We start from the raw sequence: 17,175 nt of genomic DNA on the forward strand, positions 1-17,175 counted from the left end.
TCTCAAACTTTCTTCTATCGAACATTTGTCCATGAGGTTTCACAGAAGCAGCAAGATATTTTTAGCACCGGATATCTAAGATGCATCGGTACTAGTAAATATAATACTGCTCTGATCTGCCCCACGGACGAAACCAAACTGACTCTTTTGCGCTGCGCTTGCTCTATTTATACTAGTGATTGAACCATCTCCGTAGTGAATAAAAACAGTGATTTTGATTGGCTAATAACAATAAAACGTTTCTTGATACTGATTCTAACAAAATTTTATAAGCGTCTGTTACTTAAAGTTATTTCTCTTATGAACTACTGTGAACAACAGATAAACAATTTCAAATATAAATACTTTGAAGGATACCATAAAGTTATACTGATTTAACGTAAAGATTATTAAAATACCTACTCTTTATACCATGATATATTTACAAATACATGATTATATTTATTTTTCCAATACAAATGGCGAACTTATAGAAAGGGGAGGAAATAAAGTTACCCATAAAGTACGTTTCCGTCACAATATGAGATTCACATAAAGTTTAGTGCATTTTACAATCAAACGTTATTTGAAAGGTTTCCTTTTACACTTCATAAAAAAGAACGGCAATCATAAATATTAAAATTAATTAGGTATGATATATGTATGATGACTTTTAATTTATATTAATTGCATATTACATTTTTTTTTTCATTTTCATTTGAAAGACACACTTCTTTGAAATATTTTTATAAGAAATTGTATAAAATGTTAATCTAAATGCCTAATTGTCTTAAATGTGCTTGATTAACAAAGCAATAAACCACATTTATTTTCCTATGTATTTTTTCTTAGGATATCGTATACATTTCTGTCCATGGATAATCTTAATATAGCCCTAATTTTGTGAATATCTTTTTCATCCTACTACTCGTAGATACTGTGCAAAATAAATTACATAGTATACACAATTATTTCTTAAAAAGATTTAGATGACACTATTCTCATTTTAATCACTGTCTTGTTTATCAGAATCAATAGATGGACACTTAAAGTAAAGTTGTTTTGTTGTTGTTTTTTTATCAAAGAAGCAACCCGTATATTAACATGTATAAAAATCTGTAAAAAGAAGTGTGATCCCTCGGTTTGATTGAGTCTGTATATTAGGGATAATGAAAAAAAATGCAACATCTCTCACGCTCCTTAGCACCGTCTTGAGCTGTAATAAATCTTCAACAGTTTAATGTGCTGGAATCCATGATCCCGAAGGACCATAAAAATATAAAAACACTGAAGTGAAGCCTTTTAGATAAAAACGTTACCTAATATCATACTGCACCAAAGGACTACACTGCTCTTTTTATAAATTGAGCATCACAAAAACAATCCTAAAGATCTTGATATAATTGTTCCTAAGTAACATTATTGATTATACATTTTTAGTGAAAAAACAAAGTCGAAAATATCTTTGGCAAAATGTTTTGTTTTTTTACTTTTACCTGTACACTCGCCATTTACACTTCGATGGGCATAATTTCATTTTAAGACGACTTGTAAAACTGCAGAAAATAATAAGGAAGAAAAAACTGCACTGCGAATAAAGCAAAATAAGGTTTTCACTTGCTATGGAAGTCTTCATCATTTAATTAATTGTGTGCATTTGGTGACATGTTACATGCTTCATTTCATACCAGATTTCTCTGATGATAACGTTAGACAACAAATGCATTGTCTTCGAGAGAACAATATAATTGTAAACAGCAACGATTTTGCGATGCAAAATAACGCAAGACAATATCAAAACGAAGAAAGAAAATATACCAAAACAATATATTGTGTAGCATAACATTATTATGCAATGTCTCAAAGATAACTTTAGACTGACTTATGGCATTTCAACCACTGTTATATGTTTATCTCTGTTCTGTCCTCCTATTAGATGCAATTTCTGTCATTGTTAAGATGTAAAAAATAAAAACAGTTTTGGTATGAATTGCACTAATGTCCATTGATTAGACCACCTACTTATCTTCTATCGTTTCCGAGCAACAATCAACATCACAATTCAAAAGGGCATTATCAAGACATGACGAACGTCTATAACTGTTAATATTAAATGTCCTTTGATATCAAAATCTTCAACCAAGCGATTGTGTGTCGGGCATCAGGAAGTAAAACATTTATAAACAAGTTAATTATATTTGATGGTTCAAAGTATGCAATTAATATTTTATACCATTGAAACACTGTAAACAATGTCAATGACAACAAAAGCGTGTGATACTTCGATAATAAATATACAATTTAAAGGGGATAAATGGCATATTGCATTTATTAAACAAAACACTGTTGTTGTATCATTGCATCATATAAAATACAAGAATCAGACAAAACACATAAATGTTTGAATTCCTTCGACGGCCAGAAGACATTTTTGGTGTGTTTTATGAGCTATGGTGCAGTTTCTAATAATAATAATAATAATAATAATAATAATAATAACAATTTTGATGTAACTTATCTCTTGATTCCAACATAAAGTTAAAAGTAAAAGTTTTTTATTAGATTTTTTCGAAAAATGTACATTTTCTTCTTTCACGATACCTCTTAAATACCGGTTCGCCCTCCAAATGTAAATTAGTAAAGCGGACGTTGTTACATTTCTCGATCTTCTATTTTGGGAAACAAACGTCACTGCCACGCTATATTTAGCTCTCGGACGCTGTTTTGAAATAGGCTTAATAGTAATATGATACTACTGTCCAAGATAAAAAGAATTATGGTCCTTATATTATGTTCACTTTCAAGCACATGTCATAACAAACGACCCCGCAAACCTTTTACAAATAAACGACTGTTTATAGATACAAAAACTATGTCACTTTATACATACTCTATATCTGATATCATAGTTTTTATACAAGCGTTTAAAAACGTAATATGTTTGATGTTTTGTTAACATATTGTACTTGAGAATAAAAATCTGCCACCAGATTGATAATATTTTATATTTTGATTTACAAATAAGGATATTACGTATGTGGTATGATATGGAAAATATTAGCTTTGTGATTAAAATAGTGTACGATTTCAAAGGAAATATGACAATAAAACAAATAAGAACGGAAATGAAACGTGTTATTTACATAGTGCAGTTTGATCATTATCTTCTCAAAGTATGACGTTATTGACACTTTCAATATCGTATCGCTGCCAAATAGGGCATGTAGGAAAAAGCCAAAGGGACATGAAATGTGACATATCTAGCTATCATTCGGGCATTTCGTTTGACTGCAAAATCTAAATAAATATTTGATAATGAAGAAATTGTATTTCTTTTAAAGACAAACAGTTTTGAAATATTAACAGAGAACTATTAAAGTTACATTAAATAAATTTCATAAAAAAAGAAATAGCGACATTTCATTAATAAATTAGGTTTCATATCGACTCCAGATCTTATTTTGGTGTCCAGACAACCAAAATGAGTTTAATGGGCATACAAATGTGCAACCTCATTTTGGCGATTCGGTAGTACAATTTCTGTTTGCATTAGAAACTCCGCCTTCGGATCATCCGTACATCAATATTAAATCAACAAACATGACTATAAGTAGCAGTCCTAATTTAACAGTATATTTCCGCATTGTAACGGATATTTTCATACAAATTTAATCAGTTTTATGAGATTATTATTTTTTCTGAACCACAGGCCTCGATTAATCGTGCACCGTGAAGATAAAACGGTAAAAAGTGTGTTTGCACAAGAAAATCTTATATTTGCTGTGTTCCGGATAGCAACTATAACATTGTGACGTAGCGAATACACGAACTGATTATAGTCTTCATTTGCATGTTAAAATGGGCTAAATGAAATACAATATAAATACTTAATATTAGAATTATTAATTACTATATTCCATTCGCCACTATATTTTATGAAAATACTACATTATTGCAATTTAAAATGAATGTAAGATATTATAAAGTTGTGCGGCATAGTACCATTGTTTAAAATGTCAATATAACAACATATATCTAATCTACAAAGTTGAATAACATTCTTTTTAAATAATGTTAATTTATAATTGTTGTAACATTTAAAATATAACGTTCTACTTGCATTATGTCATTCCTAGTATATCATGTATATAATGTTTTGACGATACATTTTAGAGCTTTATTCCATTATCTTTTGTGTAAAGGGGACGGGTTTATTTACGTATCAAGCTGCATTTTATTGCTATACGCTTATATTATCATGTCTAAACAGTAATAAATAGTAAATAATATAAACAAAATAGTAACGTTTGGACGCGACATTCTATAATGCAATATATACTGCAATTTGCAAATTTTTATTACTAGCTTCCATTTTATAAAGGAAATCAGCATGACTATACAAATGTCAATTAAAGCAAATTTACGTTTTAGTTTGACAGTTTATCTTCCGAAAACACACTGGGTTGATTATCAATGACACTTAAGTATTATAGTGAATTAACATAAATGGAGTCATCTTACTATACTATTTTCCCGTGAATAAGCAGTATAAGCACAGTAACTTAGGTAACACTATGTTTGTGTTGACCTACTAGTCTATAAATCATAATATTCATGGCATACAGCATTAAAGTGAAGGTCAAAATAAATATATTTAAACATTAAATAAATTATCAGAATTGTACTTTTAGAATAAATGAAATAGATTAGCACCCTGAGCTTTGTCTGTATTCTAGTCTCACGGTGACGACTTTCTTTGTCTGCAGGAAAACTTATCTCAATGTCAAAAATATCTCCATTTTTCTTTACTTCTTTGGCCAAAATCCTTCTAAGTTACTATGAATTCGAACATTCCATAAATAGGGCTTTCGAACATCCTTTTTAATGCATCACAATTGTATATTAATAATATAGACCTAGATGTTTTGAAATTTCATTCATTACACATATTTTCAGGTTATAATTTAAAAAAAAACACTTTCCTTTGTCATCGTGTGGCGTCTATACTACCAAAATTACAAAACATTACACATCCTGTAACCATCTAATTAAGTGTTACGAACTCAAGACACATCAGCCATCACATTTAAATTGGCTTGTACAACCCAGTCTTAATTGGTGTTATAATTTCTAAATGATGCCTGTCATATAAATTTAGGAAAGTAAGTATTTATGTAGAGACGGTGACAGGGATTGAAAACAATGTTTGTGTCTGCAACATTTTCAAATTATTGATGAAAGTAAAATTAATGTACATGTAGGTCGTTTATATGAACTTTATATTGATTTCATTTCTCATTCATATCTAAAATATTTTCCTTGCTTATTCCTAAAATATGTCACAACGAGAACTAGCAAACGTAAATATGGGAAAGAAAGTAATTATGATTTTCGTATGACGGTTTTTTAATATATCAGGCATTCTGATGTTCTGATATGAAATAATCTTTGGTATTGTGTAGACAACTTGTTTCACGCTCAAGACAATTTAGTAATTCTTGACAATTATTTTGCAATTCATCATAATAACCGTGTTTATTATTAAATAACGTAATTGAACGTGCAATTCGTTGCATTTGTATTTAGTTTTTATGATCCTGAATCTAGAAATATCTTGGAAAAAATCTTTAAAAATCCTGTTAATTAGTTATATTGTTGTAATAAATAGACTGTCGGGCTTATACAGATTAATTATTATTTGTTGCATAAACGTTGGGCCAAACTCTATTTATCAATAGAATGTAATCGTTAAGTACCTGTCTTGCTCTTGAATAACATGAAAGTATATTGACACATCAGCATTATCTTTGAGTTTTTAAGTGCATGATTAATGGGACCAAAATGTTCAATATATAGCAATTATAATCTTTATTGTATAGGAAAACGCATCAAGTTGATTAGATACCAAATTGCTTGTTACGACTTAATCATCACAATCCATAATTTTAATGTTTTAAAATTTTTCCATCATTACAAATACTCCACAGACAATCTCTCAATTTTTTAAATGACTTATCAATAAAGATAAGTTGAGTATGATTAATGGCAAAATGAGACACTGCTCACCTGTTTTTGCATGTTTCATATTTTGATTTGCACAGGACTATAATTTAACGTTTGCACCAAAGTATATGACATAAAGAAAAGCAAAAAAACAGCATATCATCGTAATCAGATACATTTGAAAATTATACATTTATCATAAAAAATGATAAAAATGTTTCAGTTTGATAAATTAATGAGGGAATTAAATACTAAAATAATTGTTGGCATGATTACTATCGTTAACCAATGTAACATTTTGCAAAGAAATATTTTTCTAGAATTCACTTGCTATAGAAAAGCTTCATCAATCAATGAATTTTGTACATTTGCTGACAGGTAACATGCTTCATTTCCTACCAGTTTTCTCTGAATTTGATAAATATGTTTGACAACAAGCATACTCTATCAAATGCAAGCAGCAAACATTTTTCGATGCAAAGTAAAACATATCAATATTATAACCAAGACATTACTTAGAACCAAACCAGGCATTGTGTAGCATGACATTATTATGTATTGCCTCAGAGATAATTTCAGACTGAATTGCAACAATTTCGTCCACTGTTATATGCATTATAGGTATATCATTTTCAAGTCATTAATTTCTCCTTTTTCATTACGTGCAGTTTCTGTCATTGTGAATATGTTAACAATTGAAAACACTTTACTATTTTGATTTTGATTGTACACTTTTTATGTTGTATTGTTCATGTACACATCTTCCAACGGTTAGAAACAACGTACATAATCACTACTTAATGGTGGTTTTTAATGTATGAAGAAAGTTTATAAAGAATTGTTAAAAATGGGTACTATGAAGCTATTTTTAAATAAAACACCGAGTATTTGGTGTTATTCGAAGTTTCAAACGATTACCTATCTACTAATCAAATATATCTGATTGTTCAAACCAATACCATTTTTTAAGTACACATTTGAAACAATGAAAAAATAACAAAAATAATTAAGCTTAAAGCAATGCCAATGTCAACAATAAAAATGGGTTAGGATTTATCATAGAATTATTTCATAAAACATAAATACAAAAAATTGAAATCAATATTAAATATTATTTTTTATACATAACAACTGTTGCATTTGGCATACACGCACTATCATAAATACATGTAAATACTCATGAAACACTCCTTTAACCGTTACATCTTTTAGACAGCTGGAATATTTTTGTGTAATATACATTGTTGTAGCAGTAATTAAAATGCAATAGGCAAATTACAAAATTCGTAATGTCAATGTAATTGTTACTAATTTATAATTATTGTGAAAATTTAATATCTCTTTTATTGGACATTGCAGGAGGAATTGTCGTGTATATCGTAACACATGTGCATTATTAGTCACAGCTATTTATATATGGGCAACTGGAGAGGGATAATTTTCAAATTAATGTTCAAATTTATCAGAATTATACATGTTAATATAATTTTGTAAATAAGACCATAATAAGGAAATTTAGCAGAGGATTTAATTGTTATTAAAACAAAGAGTAAGGCCTTTTAAAATGCTATTTTAGTCGCTGCAATCCGTGTAAAGTTTCATAAAAGCAGTTTTGAAACTTTAAATTAGCCGGTTTATCATGCAAAGTATATATTATTGTCTCGGTATACTCATAATGTTAGAAATGTATTGAGACTTCAATCAAGCAATTCAGTATCGCGGTAAATGATCATGCTATATAATTTAAATATATCAATTTTTGTTTTTGTTTTAATTAATAAAAAGATGTAATGATCTCAAAAACATACAATCCATACATATACATAGATATACAAATATGCACACAAATACTATCAAAATTAAACTATAAAATAGTTTTGAATGTTTTGAACACAAGCGCTTCATTAGTACATTTGGCTTTTAAATATAATTCAGAGGTCAAACTAGCCACAACGTTTCTTGTAGGGATCTTTATATAACATGTACTCGTTCTTTTTTTATCTAAACATGCCAACCCGGCACAGGCTTAACATTTCAATGATACCTAATGGTAATAATTTAACCTTTACATATTTGTAAATACGAATGATAAAATTTTAATTCTTGAATGCAAAAAAATTTAAAAAGGGCTATTTCATTTCGTTTAAATAAGAAAAGCTTGAAGAGTATTGGATAATTTAATTATTTGTAAATTTCAATTTATTAATATTTACCTTTCAACAACAAACTTCTTCGGAATATTAATCGGCAATTATAGTTACATCATTATAATTTAGAAAATCATTTTTAGTGCATATTTCATTCTATGTGTGCTTATTTATTATTTAAATATATTCAATAATAAGTTAAAGGTTAGATTAAGACAATTCAAGTTCTGTTTGAAATATTTGAAAATCTTATGTTCACAATGTGTTAATATACTATCACATCTCCGATGGGTCTACACGCAATATGTCATTCCTAGAATAAAGCTAATGTAATGTTTTGATAATACAATTTAGAGCTATGTTGCGTTATCTCTTGTGTACAATTAAAGTGATTAATTTACATATTTAACTTGAAAGCATTTGTTGCACTAAAGCGTAGATCAGCATGTCATAATTGTAATTATCACTTCAATGTTTACGCTGTTTATACCGCAACACAAACTGCAATTAGCAATAATTTATTCCAATATTTTAATTTATATAGGAAGTTAGCATGCACCAACGAGACTAATGCCAGTAATTCAACTTTAAGTTTGACAGTTTATTATAAGACAACATACTGATTTGATTATCAGAGGCACTTAAAATTCTAAAGAATTTACATAGCTAGAGTCATAACTATAACAACACAATTGATCCGAGCATTAACACTGTAAACAACATAAGGTAATATTTAAATGCTTCTACTGGCCTAAGAATCCATAAATCATGATTATCGCCAAACACAACATTACGGTAAAGGTCATTATCAAATAAAAATCTTTTTGCGTACAAACTCCATTGATATCGTATTAATTTAGAGTTGTTAGTTTATTATATTTAGAGGAGCAAAGGAGTATGAATATATAAATCCTTGTTTAATTATGAAAGCAAAACATTTACAATTTTAAGCAAATCTACGACGAATGTTGATACATCGACTTTATTTAACAAAAACAAACTTTTGACATAAAGTTTTATATGCCATAATTATTACGTAATAATTATGACATATCAGAACATAGAAGTAATAATTTTTGTCAAAGACTGAAATGGACGAAACATCAAATTAAAACTACAGTGATTAGTGCTTTTAAATACAATATTTCACTGTATTCGTGAAACATTTTATATAAATCACTCCTTATGGAACGATTACATCATTCAATTAATTGTGTGCATTTGCTGACAGGTAACATGCTTCATTTCACACAAATTTCAATTGACAATCAGTGTATTTTCAAAGAAAAAAAATATTATTGTAAACACCAAATAAAATAATGTTCCAACGCAAAATTAAACATGGCAATATAAAAAAGAAAATAGCACCAAACAATATATGGCGTATCTTTCAATTATTATGCAATGCCTAGAAGATATTTTAAGTCTGATTTCCGGCATTTCCTGTTACTGTTATGTTCATCATCTATCATATTTAACCCAATCATTTATCATTTTTCGTCATATGCGCGCGCAGTTATTGTCATTGTTCAGATGTTAACAATGGAAAACACTTAACTATAATGCTTTGAATTTTATATTTTCCATGTTTATATATTTTGCAAGTTTGGAACCAGTTTTGTAATGTTCGTAATCAAGGTATTAAGGACAATTATCAAGAATTGTTAAACTGTAAGACTCGTCATGCCCAAATAATAGTTTATTTTTATTTCTCAAAATATTTTTGTGGCATATTTAGTAACTTAAATGTTACTAATTAGACATTTACCTTAGCCATCTTTTCTTTCTATTATTTTTTGTCAACAAGTTCAATAAAAGAATTTGGTATTTAGTGTGGAATACAAAATACTACTTTGATTATGTTTTGATTTTGTTCTTCCAGAAAAAGAATTTCACATTCAGTGCCGTATATTTCATGTGATAGGCATCGAACATGCCTTAAAAGCATTGTTGAATTTTTATAAAAGTCATGTTTGCCCTTTCTAAGGAAGAAAAAATACATTTGTTTCTGAGGCATAATGATTCATAATAACGTCAAAATCTTTTGGAAGGAAGTCCGGGTGTATATTGAATCCGAACGTTTAACGTTTACGTGCGTAGTAAACTGTATTTAATGATTCAATTTCAAATGTTTGCTACATGGTCGCTACATATATTATTGACTCCTTCTTTAACATCTTTTTCATAACTACCATTATCGTATTCTGATTCTACAGATATTTTTAAGAAATGTACTTTTACTTATGAGTAGTTATTTCTCATCCCAAAAAGAAAATTATCTAATATGCAATCTTATACTCAAGGGAAATTGCTTTTCCTTCACTTAAATTTGTAAATAAGAAAAATAAGAAATAAATTATATTAGGTAGACAAATGTTACTGTATTAATCCGTAAAAAAGTGGCCATTACGTAAGTTTTATTCAAACTTCAGTTACAATGACTTAGGTACGTTTATGAAACGCTCCTCAGTATTACATGCGTTTATATTCAGATTTATAAACAGTACTTTCAGTCACTATAGATTTTCGCATATTTATTTTCACTTATTGAGATGTCAAAAATATAATACAGGTTATCTTAAACAATATAAATTTGATGTTCACATTTTGAACACACTTTTATCGTAAAATGATCACAGTGCCCTACCGTTTCCCAAAATTGTGATCAATGCATGGATATAGGTACCAAGGTGTGTACTACTGCATTACACGAACACAAGAGTATTTGTATTTAGTCTCTATGGCTGTTTTGATTGCATAAAATATTTCATAAATACATATGTGACTTACTTTTCATTAACAGGGCAACGAATTGTGTCTTTATCTTGTTAGACATAACATTATACTGATTTCAGTTTGTGTGTGTATTTTTCCTTTCTTTCCCCCCTTTTCCCCCGCTTATACGGTGATTGGTTGATTAGATGCCTATTTTGCAAATGCCTATTTCCATCTGAGTAAAACTTTTCTTCTATTTTAGTATAATCTAGGATACGAAAAAATGTGTAAGTATGTATGACATGCATATTAAAGAATCCAAGCAATTAATTTGCAAGTTGAAATCAATAAATTATTAACATAAACCTTAAAAAAATTGCATGGTCACATTACTTACATAATTAGAAAGTTTGATTCGCTCTCCCACTGCGGAACTTTTTTGTAACCCAATAAACATTGGAAACTTTTACTTCTATTTTTTCCAATGAATGGCAATGACTTGCATAATTACTTTAATGCGCAATTCATTTGCCATTTAGTTCATAAACGTGACTGTATGAAATTATGTTAATTTTGAGTTAATGTTTTGTTTTAATTTCCTTCTATATCTACTATTCGTGTTTTAATATTGTCATCAATTTAATACTTGCAAAACGTGTTTCTTTATCTATGCGTTGGAAACATAATCACATCTATCACCAAAGTCACTGGGCAGGATTCAACGCCATGAATAGCATTGATTATATAAATAAACTAATGTAAAACTGCAAATATGCTATTTTGATACATTTATAATTGGAATATAGAGTAACACACAGTAATGTTAATTAAAGTAGCCAGCCGTGAAAGTATTAATCGGTCTGAATAAATCCATCGAAGTAAATAACGAGTAAATTCAATTACGTAATGACCAACCAACCTTGGGGAATGGTCACTTTCTCTCAATTGTCTGTGATTTTCATAAGAATGTATATATTTATATGCATTATTCATAGACCGATAGATGTTAATGATACGACTCAAGCCTTAGGGAAATGTCATCAGTTGTCAAATGTATATGGTACGGTATACAACTATATTAAGTCATGGTATGACATTGTCAAAAAGAAATCTGGCAGGAAACCAAATATTGATAATGTATAATCTTGTTTCATAAACTTCAACTGGGTTGAAAATTAGTACGTACGTGTGTTTAACAAATGAGTCGGTTTGTTTCTCTGTATAACTTTTATGTTGTGAATGTTTGAACTTTAAGTGAATTTATCAGTACCTTATCATTTCGAAAGTATTTATTCAATATGCCAATATAAGAAAAATCTTTATTCAAGAAGAAAAATAATATACATATCATTGCAAATTTGTTACTTTTGCCATAACATATTGATAGTTTTATTATTCATAACAGATACAAAAAATAATCACATTTCACTGTATGCAACGATTTGAGTTCACTGAATGAATAACGTAACTGTAACTGTAACAATTTTACTGCAAAGATAGTAGTATCATCATACTGTTAAACGCAGGAAATGATAATAAATACAATACGTTATATATCTTTATAACTTGCAAAAACAAGATTAAGCACCGACTAACAGTTAAAAAAACGATACATAGCATACCTTACGAGCTAATAAATAAAAGTAGGAAAAGCTGGTGAACTTTTAAATGGGCAATAACATATCTTAATGGATTGGAAATGAGAGTCACACCCTTGTACTGAAATTAACAAGAAATACTTGACGATTTGATTGTCTGTCTGTCTGTCTGTCTGTCTGTCTGTCAAGATATCATTTTATCATTTTTCATTTAAATTAATAAACATGTCCATTATTTTGTCTTTCTATGTTTAGAATATAAACCACTTAGTAATGCTAAGAATTTGATTAAATAAAGGGAGACATTTTATCATACATGAACAAGCTAAGTGTTACTCTATAGAATCACTACCTTGCTAAAGGATATTTCTGAACAAATTAAACATAAAATAACTTGCAAATATTTGTGCAATTAATTAAAACGTTACCTTGAAGATCGTTCTCCATGTTATTATGGTTGTGGTTATGATATAATTAAAATTACAATTTGAACACACGTGTGAAGTAGTCAGTAATTTGTTGATAAAAATTCTTCTTAAAATTTCCCTTATGGTCTAACCTTTACTTACAATTAACATACTTCGATTTCTTTTATTTATAAATCGATAACCAATCATAACTTGTTGTAATTCTCCGCCATATATTTGTTACTCGATTTTGCATTTTTTACAGTTATGCTCATGTTCATGTATGCGCAAATAAATAAATGGAAAACGAGAAATCTCTGATGTATATAATTGATTGTTTTAAATTGGAACATAGCTGCTACCACACCAAAATTAAAAAGGCAAAAAACAAGACCGCCCTTCGACAAATGCGATTTGATTTGTTGTCCAGTTACAAAAAAAAAATAATTCGACTTGACAGGGTTTTACTTTTCTTACATGTTATAGGTTTACCGTGATTAAAACAGTAATATTTTTTTCGTCAGGAAAAGGAAGCAACAACCAACCGCATGAAAAAAATTAATTAAAATAGATTACATACATATTAAAAGGAAAGGTAAGTTAAGATAAGTTGCAAGGGATTAAATCAAAACATACGTTACATACTCTAAATGGTCTATAGTTGCAAGGCAAATAGACGAAAGGATATCAGCGACATTACATTTTCGTGTAAATATAGTACAAAATACTGATTTCTATTTTGTACCTTCATTGTAGATATACGTCGAAAATCACATCGGCACTTAAACTAACCCTCTCTATGAGTGTAAACAGTTCTATCCACTGATTATCACTTGAATTCTATATAATTTCATATACCTCAAATATTTTCAAGCATAATCGGAGCTAAATGAATCACTTATCTGAACAGAATTATTAAACTATGTAAAAAATGCACACAAAATATTTACGTAATTACAAAAAATGGTCATAAATCAAATTTATAATTGTATTAAAATTGTAATGTTGTAATGTTTTGCCACGAGATATTCTAAGAATATTAATATTTCTTTTGTAACAAAAGATTCGGATTAGATTCTTGATTCAATCTTCATGAGCAGAGATATTCAATAGGCAGTTTATAAGCTCATGGGAAATCGTTTCTTCTAAAGTAACATTTGTGATTTAGAATAGGCTGGCATCAGTCAGGGCAATTGGACTTTATTAATCCCTCGTAAATTCTACTTAGGTTGTGTTATTATTCAAAATATTCCTAAATAAAGACAGCATAAAGCTTACTCCTACTTTTGTACTTTTGCTGTCATTGTTTTCAGTGTGTTTTGCTCTTCCTTAGACCTAGATTCATATGAATAAGTAAACACGTTTTGTGTACTTCTGTACTTTCTGATAAGTTAATGAACATTGATATGATATTTTCCTTAACGGTATAAGCATGCAGTCAATTTAGTTATTAAGTTTGTGCTACATACGATATTTTTACTTATCAGATTTTCTCTGAACTAATAATTTAATTACTAAAATTTGAAAGAAGATGATGTAATAACAGCGCGTACAATTACCATTCATTACAAGGTGCTAGACACAAAATTATGATTGCTGTCATTTTGCATAACATTATCATGATACTCACAATCATGACATATCAAAATGATATATGAACATGTCATACTATATATTGAATATATTAGTTTGCGATGTTTATATTATGCACTTTATCGCTAAGACGTATACACGTCATAATTTGTTTTTCGATGCATTGTTATGATTGTATTATCGGCATTGTAACAGATAGAAATGTAACAATACTCACTGAAAACGAAGCTGTATGTAACAAGTTTATTATCAACGATCATGGCAATAATCTGATATAAGAATCAACTTTAATACAATTATTAAATGACCAATATAAACTCACATTTGTCACTCATTGGTCATTATTTCTCTGTTTAATTCAATTTAATCGTTCGTTTGCATTATTCATTTACCGAGAGATGTGGATGCGATGGCACATACCTTTGGGGAAATAATTACGCTTGCCATACACGTTCGCTTTGTATATCACTCGAATAAGTATTGTCTTATTTCTAATTTCAATTTCAATTTGACAAAGAGTCTTCAATTGGTTGTTGTTTTAAAATATATTGCTAATGTATTTGATAGTAGCTATATTGTACTGATTAATATTTTGTATCAATTATGTTCTATGTACAAGTCAAACAATTAAGTTCTGTTCTGTTTATATAAATGTTTTTGAAATTCATAAGGTTTTGGAAGTATTCATTCAATTGTATAAACGGACTCTAAAACTTCCATGCAATTTATTTGAGTAGGATGGTAAAAACCACCAGATTCACAAGGTATTTCCATAGTTACCGATACCTATAAATAAATAAATTTTATTTAATATTAAGAGAGCCTTTTTATTTATTTTTTATTTGAGATGTACCAACATTTAGCTTTTTATGTGGCATATTGTCTTGTCTCTAGTAAATGTATTTTACAAGGAAACAAACAACTTTTCTGTTGTACAAAATCATTTAATCTACGAATGCAAATAAAAACGACCTACGATTGCATATGCATTGTCAATGCAAATAAGTAATATAATTTGCTGACAAAATATCCATCATCATAATACTGTCTCAATGTATACAACTTTATTTTCAAGAAAAAACGAAACAAAAAATCGCAAAAGTTACAACTAAACTATATATCACAGAAAAAACTTATTTAACTATTTTAAACATTAACCACCTTGATTGTTTTCTGTATGATGCATTCAGTTAAGTTATTGTTCTTACTGTAAAACAGGCATTTTGTTCTTAAAGTCATTATTATAATACTGTAAAGACGGAATAGTCTGAAACAAATATACTTTATTCTTCAATTAACACTTTATTCTCTCTCCATAATTCAATTAGCCAAATTGTATAACAATTTTGTCTTTCATAATGCATGGTTATTATATCCCGCAAGAAACTTCAATATATTATACTGTATAATAACTTACCTTCCCGAAAGATTTCTATGAATCAAGTTTTATGTTTCAATGCGTCTTCAGAAGCTAATTCCTATTCAATCCTGAAACAAATAAGATAACAAAACGTTGTTAAAGATAAAAGTCTTATATTTTCATGAAATAATCAGCCATTGTATACTTTTATATATTTTCCCGGGATGTTATCGTATTTTTCACAAATCAAAATACAACAAAAAATCATCTAAAAGTTGAAAATCTATTTCTTTATTATATGGCTAGCAACATCCTTTGTGCTACTAGGACAAATGAAAAAAAGCAATTGTTGTTGATTAAATACATTTGGCCCCTTATGTGAAACATAGGGTTTAAAATTATATAGTATTGGGTTTTTTTTTCATTGGGAAATGTAAGCTAAAGTTTCCCTTTTTTAAACATTATCAAAATCGATTAAAAAAATAATTTTTCCCTTTTTCATTTTTAAGTGTTTTTAAATTTTTTTTGGGAAAACAAGCAAAGAGAAATAAAGTGAAAAAACCCAAACTTTATTTCCATTTCTGCAGCTTTTTATTAAGTCAAAAATAATCTATAAACCCAAATTTTATCTTTTAAATTTATGATAAACATTTCCCTTATTTTAAAAAATTAAAAGTTATTCTCTATAAAACTTAAAGAAAAATTAAATTTCAAAAAAATGTAGCATTAAATTATAACCTTTGCAAATAACCGATCATCAGATAAGCTAAATTATCTTTCGTAACTACAATAAATCATTTGACGTCTTTGGTGAAGATATCACTCAAATCCAACGCGAGCTTCTAACACTGCTAATGGTCTTCTATTTGGTAGAAAACGTATTGCAATGTTTTTCGAATTAATCAAAACCAATAATCAAATATTGCACTGTGTCCATCAAGATATGATATTGGCAGGTGATAGATTCTATTCAGTCAAGTAATGATCAGGAGAGTAATACATTTTGAATCTCACACTGAAAAAAACGTATGTGACTTAATATGTTAGTCTGTCACATAGAGACACACCATGCTCGCTCGCACGCACACACACACGTACTTTCTAGCACCTTTGCAAACCTTTGAAATTATATCTTATTCAATTTAACTTTACAACGAAAAAATAAATGAGCATAATTCCACTTTAGGTAGTATATTTATGATAGGTTTTGACTATTGTTTTACTCGAGTTATTCATAAAGAACTATAGTTTTAACCTGTATCGGTATATACCACCAGAACTTACACTTATTATTCAAAATTCAGTTTCGCCAATAACTGTAAGTTATCTATATCTGATTGCTGCAAGATATATGTAAGGAAAGTATAACAATA

The 17,175-nt window shown here is 28.6% G+C and overlaps 1 long non-coding RNA gene across 1 annotated transcript in view; it reads right to left on the reverse strand.

The window, feature by feature from the left end:
- LOC132734922 (uncharacterized) overlaps positions 1–17,175 on the reverse strand; it is a 78,432-nt gene that overhangs the window by 29,275 nt on the left and 31,982 nt on the right. Inside the window, exon 2 of the long non-coding RNA XR_009626384.1 lies at positions 15,860–15,930. This is a non-coding gene — a long non-coding RNA (uncharacterized LOC132734922). The remainder of the gene's footprint in view (positions 1–15,859; positions 15,931–17,175) is intronic.

The sequence above is a fragment of the Ruditapes philippinarum genome, unplaced genomic scaffold (genome assembly GCF_026571515.1).
Source record: "Ruditapes philippinarum isolate M1 unplaced genomic scaffold, ASM2657151v2 ctg4294_1_1_1_1, whole genome shotgun sequence".
NCBI lineage: Eukaryota > Metazoa > Mollusca > Bivalvia > Venerida > Veneridae > Ruditapes > Ruditapes philippinarum.